General features: G+C 32.7%; 1 long non-coding RNA gene across 2 annotated transcripts in view; it reads right to left on the reverse strand.

The window, feature by feature from the left end:
- Window positions 1-1,698: 1,698 nt before the first annotated feature.
- Window positions 1,699-14,708, reverse strand: part of LOC145258022 (uncharacterized) — a 28,066-nt gene continuing 15,056 nt past the window's right edge. Inside the window, exons 2-3 of one of the 2 annotated variants that reach the window (XR_013864031.1) lie at window positions 5,767-5,900; window positions 2,368-3,698 (exon numbers count right to left, since the gene is read on the reverse strand). This is a non-coding gene — a long non-coding RNA (uncharacterized LOC145258022). Of the gene's footprint in view, window positions 3,699-5,766; window positions 5,901-14,708 lie in introns of both variants that reach the window. The other variant, XR_013864032.1, reaches the window with a different exon arrangement.

The following is a 14,708-nucleotide window of genomic DNA, read 5'->3' on the forward strand; positions in this document are numbered from 1 at the left end:
TGTAATCTATTTCAAAATAGATAGAATTGCTAGAGAATTTGAAGGTGAACAATACTAGGTCCATGGTCAAATGGAAAACAGCTACCAATAATTAGTTTGTTGCTCAAACTGAACTTTCCCCATTTCTATCCCAGCATGCATTTACTAAAAGGCATCGCGACTAGAATGATTGTCTGCCATTGATTTTTAAATGGAAGGAGTTTGAGACAACGTCTCTTCTTTATATTCGTATTGCAAGCAAATACAATGGAAAAGGGACAAAAACGGAAACGATTATCTTTGGAAAGACATTTGTCGCCAACACGGAAGGACTTACTCTCAGTTAAATGGTGTCTGTAAAAATCTATCTTCTATCTATCTATACTCCTATAAATTCGTTTTTCTTTTATGTGTATCGATATTCATATTAAAAACCCTCTTTTCTATTTATTTAAAAAGAAAATACAATTTTCTTATATATGGATTGTGGAAATGCATTCATTAGCAAAAGATCTAGATAATTTGCATATTCTTTTAAACATTCATTTTAATTAATTCCCTATTAGTTTTTTCGGTTTTCTTATGGGAGGATCATCTTTAGTTAACTATTACGTGTAATTATATTCATGCAGATATTCTACATGATTTATACTTGCATAATATTTGCATAAAAAAGTTTACAGTAAACACAAAATTATTTCCATATATATTCATGCATATGTATATATTTTTGTTTAATCTATCTATCTATGTATCTATGTATGTATGTATGTATGTATCTATCTATCATATATATATATATATATATATATATATATAATATATATATATAAGTGAGCGTGTCTGTGCGTGTGTATGTGTGTGTGTGTGTGTGTGTATTTCCCTACGCAATAACTCTGTCAATTTTCAGTCTACAGACTCAAAATTTGATATACAGAATATTGAGATTTGGGAAAATCTTTGTGATCGGTTTTCGGTCAGAAATTTTGGTTGTTAAGGGGTCAAAGTTGAACGATTTGACCTTTGAGAACTCTACCAAACTCCTCCGACAATTTTGGGTCTAAACACTCGAAATTTTAGATATAGATTCCTTGGACAAGGATCTAACTTAATAACTTGGTTTGAGCCCAAAACAATAAATGTTAAGGGGGCATAATAGGGATCAAAGTTAAAAAAAATGACCGCTTTTATATTTTTTTTATTTTTGCTCAACATACACCTCCAAACACCCGGGCAACGCCGGGCTGAAATGCTAGTGTGTATATAATTCCAATAAAGTCTGAAAAGGAAGTGTGCTAGTGAATAGTGCTGCTCCTGGCTACAGCAAGTAGTGCGTTTTGGTGAAAGGAAAGGCGTATTAGGAATGGCTCGCCAGGTAAAGGGTGAGATTAACAGCAACTGAATTTGATGTCTGTCGTCAATAAAATTGAACCTATTTTTGTATGTATGATTTAAAAACATAAATGTATTAATTTGCATATGAATAAATTAGCTGCGTTAAGCAGAACCAATTTGGAAGAAGACCGAGTCGAGTGTTTAGTAGCAAAGGGAACATGTCAAATTTAAGAAGTCGTGCGAATGCTGTTGGAGTGCTGACAATTATTTTTCCTTATTTGATTACAGTATGGATAAACTTTGTTATCCCTTTCGATATTGCTTTTTGTCTCTACGAAATTTGGCAACATCGGCGTGATTTGAATACACGAGAAAACATGTATCAACAAACAAAATATCTTTATAGCAACATTTTTACACAGATATAAAATATGCTTTGAAAAATCAAAGTTTGTTAAGAAGTTTTAAAGTTCTTGAATAAGAATTAGACAGAAGCGTCCAAACGGATATTTTAAAGTTCTGTTGTGGGTATGTGTGCGGGGGTGAATTTCTCTTTTGGGTATTTACTGGCCTATTTCGCTGTGGTCTTCTCCAGTCTTCTCAATAACTACGCCTTGGAATTTTTTTGAAATTTTCACAAACATTAAACATGATATGAGTAAAAAAGTAACAGAACGGATTTTCCGGGAAAACTTTGGTTGCCCCACCCAGGGGTGCCTTTCAGGTTAAAATGACTATAATTAACATTTTTGTGCTTATTAAAAAAAATTGATGCCTTGGATTTTCATAAAATCTTCTGTAAAGTTGTAACTAACTGATTTCTATATAATTTTGTTTGTCTATACTTTATGATAACTCTTGGGTGTGCCACAGGGGCTCTTTTAGGGCTAATAAAAACACTCCATTTTTAGGAATATTTTACCATATTTGTTCAAAATTTTCTGTGTATGTCTATTTAGCAGTTTTGCATAGTGCTGAACTCAAATTTAAATATGTTAAGGCCTTAGGGACTTTTGGGGCTAAATGGAGGAGGGCAAATAATGGATTCAATCATTTCTTTCTTTTTTTTTTTTGCATGGTGCAGAACTCAAATTTACATATGTTAAGGCCTAAAACTGCACCGTTTGTTCATTTTCACCAGGATTTGACGTCTCTTGGGGACTTTTGGTGTTAAATGGGAGGGGGCAAATGCTGAACTTAGTCTTTTTTTTTCTCGTTCACTGTGCACTCACGGGAGACCATGCATGCTTCATTTGTTTAATATGTGATATATTCTTTAAATTGTTTCAGCCAGCCATAAGCTCTGCATAATGTTCTCAGACATTTTGTTGTCACCCAGCAAGGTTCGCATGTGACGTAGTAGTTATGATGGGGTACAGTCTCCTAATTCAACCTGAGTGAAAAAGTTGCACAGCATTGTTTCTTTAGAGACCACAGTCCATTTTAAAATCGCTTCCTTGAACCTTTCATATGGGTTGTCCTCTGCAACATTTTCTATCAATATTGTTTTAATTGGAATTCATTATTGAGATGAGTATTATTTATTAATTTATTTATTGCGGACCACGTGAGAATTATCTGAAGATAGCAGTTTCAATCCTACCCAAAGCCAACCAGAGGCTTACTCGGCCAAATCGTGGTGAAACAACAACTATGGATGGCAGTAATTGCTGAGAATGCAGTTAGAAGATTCGGAGTTCCTATCCCATCGCGATTACCACCTGACGAAGGCCAGAGAAATAGTTGGCCGAAACGTCATGAAACAACAACTAAAAAAGATGAGGATAATAGTCCGCAATAAATAAATTCATAAATAATACTCATCTCAATAATGAATTCCAATTAAATAATATATATACCATTCGGTATGGACCCAACCATTGAAGATCAGATAAAATAACGTGGATTTATAAGACCAAAAAATCCAATCTTGATCGCCCTTTGGGGGTCCGTGGCACAATAGATAGAGATGTTGAATCTTTACGGTTCCAGGTGAGAAATGTCTGAAGATTCCAGTTTTAATCCTACCCAATAATAGTCTGCAATAAATAAATTAATTGTCTATCAAGTCTGTCACGTCCACTGGCAGTTTTTCTACCAGGTAACAATATCGTGTTCTCTGGAAGGTGATTCATTTCGCGGTGAATAATGCGTGGATTTGAACAAACCAGGACTTGATGTTAGTCAGAATGAAAGGTGGGATGTTCAACGATATTGTGGCTGGGAAAAGTGTTCTCGAAGGTTGGGATTCCATCTTCTATTCCGGTCGCTTTCTTTTTTTTCTTTTCTTTTTTTTTTCGGGAGGGGGTAGTGTTTACAGTCGGGTCACCAATTTGTAGATGAACGTCGGCATTTACCACTTGTTGGGGACTTGCATAAATCCTCTGAAATAAATAAATAAAAAGAAATACAGTAGCAAATAATGTAAAATAAACTTTTCTTTATTTTCTGTTAAAAGAAAAGAAATTACTTTTTAGTGTGCGGCAAAGTGGCAGTCTGTACAAAAGAAGGAAGGGAGGAAGATGGTGAAGACTTGAGAGGGTGAGAGAAAAGGTCCCACTATATGTTGTGGCAAAGTGAGAGAAAAATAGAGTGAAGGAATGTTCTTTAACGTGGGGGAAAAAGCTGTTATTTCAAGTACTGAATTTCATTCAGCGAGCATTACTGTTAGTGTCAATTATCCCTTTCTCGAATGAGAGAAGTTCTCCGTGCCTTTTATATTTCTTTAGTGGCTCCCAGAGGCTTACAAAAATAAGTTTTTTAAAATGAGCCCTGATTGTTCAAAAATTCATATTTTTGACAAAAAAAAAAAAAAGAGTTGTGTTTTCCACAGTAGAATGAATCAACTTTTTTTCTTCTTTTTAGGAAGTATTTTAAATTTTATTTTTGAGGATGGGGGGGGTACTATTTTTAAAAACCTAGCCCTAATCTAATCTTAACTTAACCTTAACTTTAATCTACCGCTAATCCTAATCTTACTCTAGCCTAATCTAATTTTGCATTCGTGTGCTTAAACGTCGCTTGCCTTTGTACATTTTTTTCGGTTTTCAGTCGTAAATTGCTTCGGCTATTTCCGGTTAGTTCCGTAAATCGCAATCGGCAACATCTGTGTCGCACTGAACATCTAAACTACAGCGTTATGTAGCTGTGGGAGTGAGTTCAGAAAATTGTTTGCTCAAATCACGCTAAAGTCACTCTATTGTAGAGGAAAAAGGAATATAAAAATAAACGACAAAGTCGATCCACATAAAAATTAATGAAAGTTTATTAACAACAGACATCAAATGCATTTACTGTTAATGTTGCCCCCCACCCCTGCCGGCCACTCCTTATACGCTTTTTCCTCTCGGGGTCTATATATTCGTCCATTTAATTCTCCCTCTTCAAGTATATCATATGTAATTTAAAGTGTACAGGTTCATTTTCCTGTAGGAAAAATCGATTTGAAAAACGGTAGAACAACTATAAATATCAACGAAGCGTTCAAGTCAATAACCGATACGAAGTGATTAACGATAAAAATATCTACATAAATAACTTTCACTTTTCTAGAAAAAATCTATGTATATACGTTAGGCAGCGGCTTTCTTATATTTCTAAGTAAGCACCTGTCGCTTGCTTCGTAGTCATCGTTTCAATATGTTCACGTGATCAGCGACGTCGAGAAAAGTGAATGGCATTCGAATGCTTATCTCTATCTTTATACACTTATGTTTATAATTACTCATAAACTAATTAACCGATCATTGTGAATTTTTAAATATAGCTACTAGATGTATGGGTTATATTTAGTTTAATTTATTTTATGCAAACAGCGTAAGAAAAGGATGGAAGCACTTCATGAAAATTCACATGGCTCTGATTGTGAAATTTTAACAATAGGTATTAGACATTGATGAATTAACCTTCCTAAAATTGCAGTTTCTTGGGAATATTTTAAATGGAGTATAATATGGATACAATAGCTCATTTGAAAATGTAAATATATCAGAATTGCATTCGATTTGATGCATAGTTATTAAACAATTAAGCAAGATTACCTGATTGTTAATTTCTTCTTACGAACCCTTAAGCTTAAGTTTTAAATTTCACACACACACACACACACACACGCACACACACACACATACACACACACACACACATACATATATATATATATATATATATATATATATATATATATATATATATATATATATATATATATATATATATATATATATATATATATATATATATATATAATGCAGTCTAATAATTCTCCAAGTTCCAAATATCAAGTTTTCTCAGTTGGTTATTTATTACTTTTCAAAAGGTATCCATTACAATATTGTTTTGTATTGCAACTAACAAGTCGGCAAAATTATGTTATTGCTGCATATTCAGTCACATACTCTTCAGATGTTTACCTTTAAAAAACCTATAAAAACATCATTTTTCACAACTTACATTGTTAAAGTTCTGAAGTTTTTAGATGACGGCTGATTGTTTGCATTGATTGTATTGATCGGACTATTGTTCTCATCTTGAGTTATTTGTGCAACGTTTCGGTCGGATTGTCCTTCGATCGTTATCAGGCATGTCTGTGGTTTTTGGAAAAGAAAGGAGAAAAGTTACTGGCTCTGTGAATATTTTCGTATTTCTGTGAGTTAGTCTCCACTTTTTGATCATATAAACTTACATGGTTCATACAACCGACACACTCTGCCGTTCCTTCTCAGTTACTAAAATTATGGTTATGTCGAATTTATTTTAACTTATATTAATTATTTTCGTATTATTGTATTATTTTTTTTCTTTTCATTTTATTTAAAGTTTTAATTCGTTTGTTTTTATTTATTTTACCATATATACAACATAGATTAAATTTAGGTTTATAGTAAGGTTCGAATGTGCACCTGTCAATGTTGAATCTTATGTCTAAGAAGTTTACAAATTTGTGGTTTATGTCTATAGTTATTTTCAGTTTCATTTCACTAAAAAACTGATTCATTTTCTTCTTGGTTTTCTCTAATAGTCTATTGTTTAAGTTTATAAAAATAGTGTGTTTAATCCTGGAAATTTTTGGTTTAGTTCATTCTAAAAGTCCAACTTACTTGCGCAGAAGCTGGGATCCCATTGTGATGTCACAATTAAGGTCCCTGTTTTTCCTTGTCCATAATCTTTTGTCATACTTAATCAAGGTTCTTCTTGCTAGTTTGATTATTTCTAATTCTAGTTTAGTAATTTTTGTTTCCTCTTTTGCTAATTTCAAGGCTTTATCAAATAAACTAGGAGAAATAGAGCTGAATCATACACATAGTATCGTAAGAAAAATGTTTTCCAAAGAAGAAATCACATTTTCTCCCCAAAACATAGATATTCCTAAACATAAGACTTACATACATGGTGGACATGGTACAGGCAGCAAATTCTTTCCTTAAAAAATTCGCTGCAAATTCGCTACTACAAACCGATCAATGAAGCTGGAAGAAATAACAATCAATGGATGTACACCCGAAAACACTGTTAACTGTGGATGAAGATATACCATTCACCAAAATGTATAAAATTAAATCCAGAAAATGCACATCGGTGCTTCCTACCTACGAGAAATTTGAATTGGACATGCTTAATATGGTGAAAAACCTTAAAGCAAAGAAAAAGAATAAATATGTGATCCATAAACTTTGAAAAATCAACATTTTTTAAGACAAAACTATAAACAGCATGAGGAGTGTAAACAAAAGGAAAATTTTGTAAAAACAAAATTAAGTTTCGTATCTAAGGCAAATCATTTTTTAGGCAAATCGGTTTTTAGGCAAATCACTAAGAACACTCTAACTGAAATATAAATAATAACAATAATATTACTTAAAAATAGGAATCAAAGAATGGTAAAATAAATACAAAAAAAACGAATAAAAACTTTAAATAACATTAAAATAAAATAGAAAAATAATAATACAAAAAATGCGAAAATAATTAAAAGTTCATCTGAAGGGTATGTGACTAAATATGCAGCAATAACATAATTTTGCAGACTTGTTAGTTGCAATACAAAACAATATTGTAATGGATACCTTTTTAAAAGCAATAAATGAATGAGGAAACCTGATATTTGGGAACGCGGGGAATTATTATGCTACACTATATATGCTCTGGAACCCAACAAAGAGACATTTATTGAGCTTGGACTTTTTTCTAAATTAACAAAATGTATATCAAAAAAATCTTTTTCATTAGGAAAAAAATTATTTGTGAGAAAGATTTTTTAACTCATAGGGTAATTAAATGATTAACCTATATATATATATATATATATATATATATATATATATATATATATATATATATATATATATATATATATAGCAAATTATAGTGATTCAATGAAATTTAAAAAACCTTTATTCAAATCAAAGATTTTTTATTATTCCAAGTAAGACAAAGAATACTTTCGAAATTTTATCTCCTTATCCTATAGGATTTCGATGCCTACCATCTCTTCAGAGGAGAAATATTAGCAAATAGATATAACGGTATTCACCCTATTTGTCAGTTAGACATGGAAAATCATAATCAAAAATTGATTAAAATAGAAGTCACATAGCGGGGGAAATTGAAGAAAAGGATATAAAGGTTTAGTTCCAAATTGCGCGGTAAAATCCAAGGTGACTGTCCTTTAAAGCAGTGAGGTAATGAGATCCAAGCTGTATATTGGGTAATCCACATCACAGAGTAGAAATCCAAGTTGGGCATATTTCTGGAATAATTCTTCTTTATTGGCCGGTGAAAAGATTTTTAAGGTCTGGTTGGAACTTTTTTTTTTTTAAAGACCATGGTATTACTGAAGAGATGGTAGGCATCGAAACCCTATAGGATAAGGAAATAAAATTTCGAAAGTATTCTTTGTCTTACTTGGAATAATAAAAACTCCTTGATTTGAATAAAGGTTTTTTTAATTTCATTGAATCACTGTAATTTGCTTTATTTGCTCTATCCTGTATATTGAGCAATTCCTACTTAGATGGGATGATATGTAGAATATTACGACCAGTAATATTTTGTAAATCTTATAATCACAGGTTTCCATAACAGCTGATTGTTGGATAAATCGATTCGAAAGTATATATATATATATATATATATATATATATATATTTACGATTTAAATCATTTTTCAGATCAAGTTTGAAATAAACAGCGTAAAACAGCATAATCAAGGCTATTAAATGTGTGTACAGCTGTTTTAACTTATTTTAAGATTATTGATTTTTATATCCAGATCAGTGAGAATTTTCTACATGATTTAATTGGAAGTATATGTATATGCATATATACATGCGTGTGCATATATATATATATATATATATATATATATATATATATACTCAGTCATCAACATACAGTACTGTTTCGCTGTATCACAGCTCATCAGTGCGGCTACACCAGCACCCATCCCTAACCAGGGATTTAACCTACAACCATCTAGTTGCTAGTCAGCAGTTTTAACCTCTGGCCCATGGGATCGGTACTAGCAAACAACCTCATCAAATGTCCATTTAAATAGACACTCGCCCACCGCTTCTACAATGCTCGAGCTGCTTATCTTTTTTTTAATTTTAACATGTTGGAGGAGCTGTTTTGCATGAAAAATAAATATTTGGATCTTGGAATGTTATACTGTTATCCTTGTATATATTTTATATAAAATGATTGTTGCTATTTATTTATAAAAATATTATCAATATTAACAATCATTTTTATACCTACAGACACAAGTGTTTTATGCTTACGCAATCATCAGTGTAAAAGTGATAACTACTACCAGTTGGAAGATTCGAACTCAGTCAGAAAGTCACTCTTAACTCCGTAAGCCAGCATTCTACCTATATATATATATATATATATATATATATATATATATATATATATATATATATATATATATATATATTTATATATATATATATATATATATATATATTTATATATATATATATATATATATATATTTATATATATATATATATATATATATATATATATTTATATATATATATATATATATATATATTTATATATATACATATTTATATATATATATATATTTATATATATATATATATATTTATATATATATACATATATATATATATACATATATATATATATATATATATACATACATATTAGGTCTTTGTTAATATATATTTGCCGGGTTCAAATCTATCGACTGGTATTAATCGTGACACCCTGCACTGATGATTCCCAAAAGGATAAAACACTAGTGTGTGTAGGTATTTAGTAATTATTTAAGTAAATAATTATGTAAGCCCATTAAGGAAAACTCGTTTCTTATCGTTGAGCACTTTTAGTTGAATGAAAAGTCGATCAATTTAGCTCTTATGCGAAGATCATCATATAATGATTAGATCACTCTGACAGGTGTTAAAAAGCATTTAAAAAATAAATGTTTGAAATTCAACAGCATTTCTCGCGGTTGACGGTAGCCGAATTGATTAGGTACTTGCTAATGAAGCCATGGATGGCTTCTGTGGTCGAGTTCGAATCTATTGACTGGTGTTAATCGTGACACCCTGCACTGATGATTCCTGAAAGGATGAAACACTAGTGTCTGTAGGTATTAAAATAATTATTACAGTATATATATATATATATATATATATATATATATATATATATATATACACACCTGATCTGCTCTGCCAAATAAATAAATATATAAGCATATTTATTTTAATTTTCTTGTAATTTTAGTTGAAACGGATTAAATTAGGAGGAAAACCGACAAACTAATACAGAAACATAAAAATGTCAAATTTCTGACTAATTTTGTTTTTGTGAATTTATTCTGTGAAAATGAAAATTGGACGTGACAAAAAAAAACAAAAAAAAAAACGGAAAAATACAAATTTTAGCAAATTAAATGCATTCCAATTAAATTGCAACTTCCAACCGAAATCAATTGAATTTTTTCAACTGATTGCAAAATCAATCAATTAAAAAAAATGATTATTCGAAAAAAATATAAATAAATAAAAGTGCAAAAAGAATTAAGAATTTTTTTTATACGGAAAGAAATTTATGACGTTTTTCATTCAAAGCAATTAATGTTCTTCCCTTTCTTCAGGAACCTGAGACTTTTCTTCTCCTGGGTAGGGGGTGGGGATACAAGAGAGATGGTAATGATGAACATGCTTCTTTAGTATGCAATCTTTAGTTGAGACACAATACAGAGGTTTACATTGAATTGTGAAATTATATTCCATTGTTACAAGATTTCTAATCCATGCATTGAAATTATAATGCGATAAATGTTTAGTTTTTGTTTTATTCCAAACAGGAGGTAAGGAGCTACTAATTGGGATCATGTCTACAGAAGACTATGTAGGAAGTTGAACTATGAATTGTTTGTTCACATTACATTTAAACTTCTGTAGGTTAGTAGAGTCAGGGAAGCTGTAAACAGGTTGGGGGATTCCAAAGTCCAGCAGTGTGAGGGAAATAGCAATTAGAGTAGAAAGATTTTCAGTATATAGGAACCTCAACAGTAAAGGGGTGGGATTTTGCTGCTTATCGGAATAGTCAGGAGTACGTACTATTCATTCATAAGAACACATGTCATTAAAGACACAAAAATACAATATTGCGGCAATTGACAAGGCTCACTGATAGTGCCTGACCTATTAGATTAGAAACGCTTTCTTGGACTCTGTCTAAAAAGGAGAGACTATTTGTAGATGCACCTGCCCAGGCTTACAAAATCACAATTCGTCCATGCATGGAGTATTGTTGCCACATCTGGGCATCTCTCACTAGTCTCTTTCTCTTAGACAGAATCCAATCTCAAATCTAATCGGTCCCACACTATCGGCCAAGCTCCAACCTCTGTCCCATCACTGCAATATTGCATCCCCGTGCCTGTTTTACAAGTATTTTGATGGAATGTGCTCTGATGAACTCATAGGACTAGTATCCGCTCGACATACATACTTTTGACTAACTTGACAAGCAGCAAAGTCTCAGCCTTTAACTGTTGAAGTCCTAGATGCAGAAAGTCTGCTATGCTAATAGTTTCTTCTCTCGGACTGCTAGATTTTGGAATTCCCTCCATGTTTCCGGCTTTCCAAACGATATTAACCTGCAGAAGTTTAAATGTAATGTGAAGAGACATCTCCCACAGTCCACTGTTAAACACGATCCCAAATAGTAGTCCAAGTAGCTATATGACTTGTTTGGAGTTAAAAAGAGAAAAAAAGAAAAAATAAAATTCTGGCATTCACTGTCACTCCAATGCAAAAGATGATCTTTTAAATTTAATCAGTCACGAAAATAATATTTCACATACTAAACATTATTGCATAATCGCAAATAATAAATTAAAAAGTTAATTGAAATTTTAACATGCATTTTATCATCGCGTCACAAAGGGAAAGTAATTTATTAATGCAACAAACAAAAGGAGATGATCTATTGCCTTCATAATTAACCATTTTCTTATTTGAAACACAGGCCTGTGATCTATGGTGGGTCTCTCAATACTGAAGAATCAGATGTGGAAGACTCCTCGAGATAATCGAACCTGAAAAGCTATGGAGACAACTGCTTTATTTTTGAATAGTGTGAAAGTAGAAAGAAACCGGAAAGACTCAAATTAAGATTAAACAAGAAACTTGGAATAGAGGAATATCAATAGCAGTAATTAGCAAAATCAGGCAAAAGGCAGAACCAAGTAGAGAAGTGTTGGTCATGGCATGGATGTGTTTATGGAATACTGCAACGTTCAGGCCTATTATATATAACAGATCTCCTGATACAGAAGAGTAGGTACAACTGGAAAGAACCTGAATGACGTATTCTCAACTTTGTAAAAATCAAAAGGGAATCAAAGTTATAGTGAAAAGTAATATCAGTACGAGTCCGAAGAGAAAAGTTTACCAAAAAAACGTTAAAACTAAAATCAGAAATCATCTGTACGAATTTGAAAGTTAACCATATTTATACATAAAAGGCAAAACGACCGCGCGTCTTTCTGTATGTTCAACAAAGGCTTTTTCTGCTGGGTGGGGGTCTCGGGGGGGGGGCTATGTTTTAGAACTTTTTATATATTCCCTAGATCATAATATCTACGATTTGCGAACGAACGTTGTCTCTAGATTTGCTTTGATCGACTTTTATAAAATTCACGCTATTCCAGTCTCTCACGTGTTGGTGTTTTTTGTATAAATAAAGTGAAACTAACCGCTCCAAAGGTGTCAGCGGCCTTTCGCGTCAGGACATCTTGAAAGCGATTAGCTTTGATCAATGTGGGGAAAACCCTTCATATCAGACGATGCTATTCATTTAAAAGTTCCCCCTTTTCCAATCGTGGGGAAACAAATAAATGAAACGGCGGAAAGCTGAACTGGCCTTCAGCCAATGTTCGTTTCTGCACCTGCTAGCAAGTCAGCTTTTTGATTGATATTGCTAAATTTCAACACTTTTCACTTCCTATGGTCTCGTAGCATAGCGGTAAGATGTCATGTTTTCTTTTACTTTCTTTTCCGCCCTCGGGTTCGTCACGGGTTCGAGCCTCCCTTCCTACAAACACTTATTTTTCTTTTACACCCCCAAACACCTGGACAACACTGGGTACCCCCGCTAGTTTATCTATAAATAACACTGAATATCAAACAAAATATCGGTTATTAAATTAGAATCAAGTAATTTAGATTAGAATTTATTTCTAAATAATATTAGAGCAACAAGCAAACCCAACAGAAAAGAAATGCAACAAAACAAGCGCAGTTAATAATAAAAACAATAAAAATGATGATCGCATAAAAAATTTAACAAATCAATAACAGCATTCAGCCATATTTTATACCATTATAGTAAACTCTGCATGTGGTAAATTGTGCAAACTGTTGCTAATACAGATCTCTCAAGCTATCCCTTTCACTACCAGGGGGAAGGTATATAGCAGCTGTGTTAGGTGCATGATGGGAGGTAAGTATTGGGTCATACCCACCCCTCACTCGCTTCTCTTTAGCATAATGACATAGCAATGATCAGATAGATATGCTAAGCCGATTCCAATGAGATCCAGCATACCAGTTCTGACACTGTTAGTGAGCATGAAGTTATACAAACAGTTGTCAGTCCTGATATTGCTAGCTATCCCACTCACCACCAGGAAAGGTATATAGTAGCTATTTCGATGTGTGATGCTATATAAAGGTGAGTACTGGGTCACACCCAATCCTCACTCGTCTGTCTTCGGATTAATATACAATGTCAAGTCAGAATGTTAAGGCTGAATATACAAAAGCTTGATGAGCTTCTGACAATTAGTTAACAACATTCAGCCATATTGAGAGGATCAGTTTTTGGATACGAAAATGAAGAGATCTTGAAGTGGAAGGTCAGATGAAAAGTTGGACAATGAAACTTGGATGAAACGCATCAACAAGGATCAACAGTGGAATTTGAACAAATCAATCCTCAAGATCACTAAGTTGCCAGATGATTATGCTTTATCAACCAAAGCCTCTGCATACAAGCATGGTTTTAAAGCTTTATTACACTAAGATTACCAGACTTTGTTGGACTATTACCTGTGAGATTGCCATACTCATGCTGACGCAGTTAAAGGCTTATCTTGAACATTTTTAAATGTATTTCTCCTTGTCTGATGGGGGACATCAAGAATTTGAAATTTGAGTTGGCAATAAAACCTCAATATCCGACCTCAATAAAAATGACAGATTTTCATATTTTTCAAATACATCAATTTTTTTCTCAAAAGCAATGATGAAAACATTTTACAACTTAACTAAACAAATGATAATATCTGAATGCTGAGCTGTTAATATTATTTCAATATGAAAAACGAGTTGCTGTTTTACATAGAATATATGCCAATCCATGCAGTCATCAAACAATAATGATCTATGGATACTTTTCTGTGAAAGTTTCAAACTCTCTCTCTATATATCCATACACACACGCGCACGCACGCACACACACACACACACACATACACACACATACACACACATATATATTCTAACTATTGCAGACGATGCTGTATCTTTTTTGTCACACACTGAGACTGATATGCAGCATATAATGTATCGCTTTGTTAACTCCTACACTGCCTTTAGTCTGAGGATCATTCTTTCTAAAACAAAGGTGATGTTCACTCCTGTACCAAGCCAGTCATATACAGAACCGAACATCATGGTCTGTGGTGCTAGGCTAGAAGTAGTCGATTCGTTTGTCTAACTTGGTAGTTCTCTGTCGAGGGATGGCTCTCTCGACACTGAAATCCACTGATGAATTCAGAAGGCGACTGTAGCTTTCAGAAAGTTGGATGATAGAGTGGCGTTTGACCGTGGAATCAC

Source organism: Euprymna scolopes, chromosome 33, assembly GCF_053919585.1.
Source record: "Euprymna scolopes isolate OS-2025 chromosome 33, ASM5391958v1, whole genome shotgun sequence".
In the NCBI taxonomy this organism is placed as follows: domain Eukaryota; kingdom Metazoa; phylum Mollusca; class Cephalopoda; order Sepiida; family Sepiolidae; genus Euprymna; species Euprymna scolopes.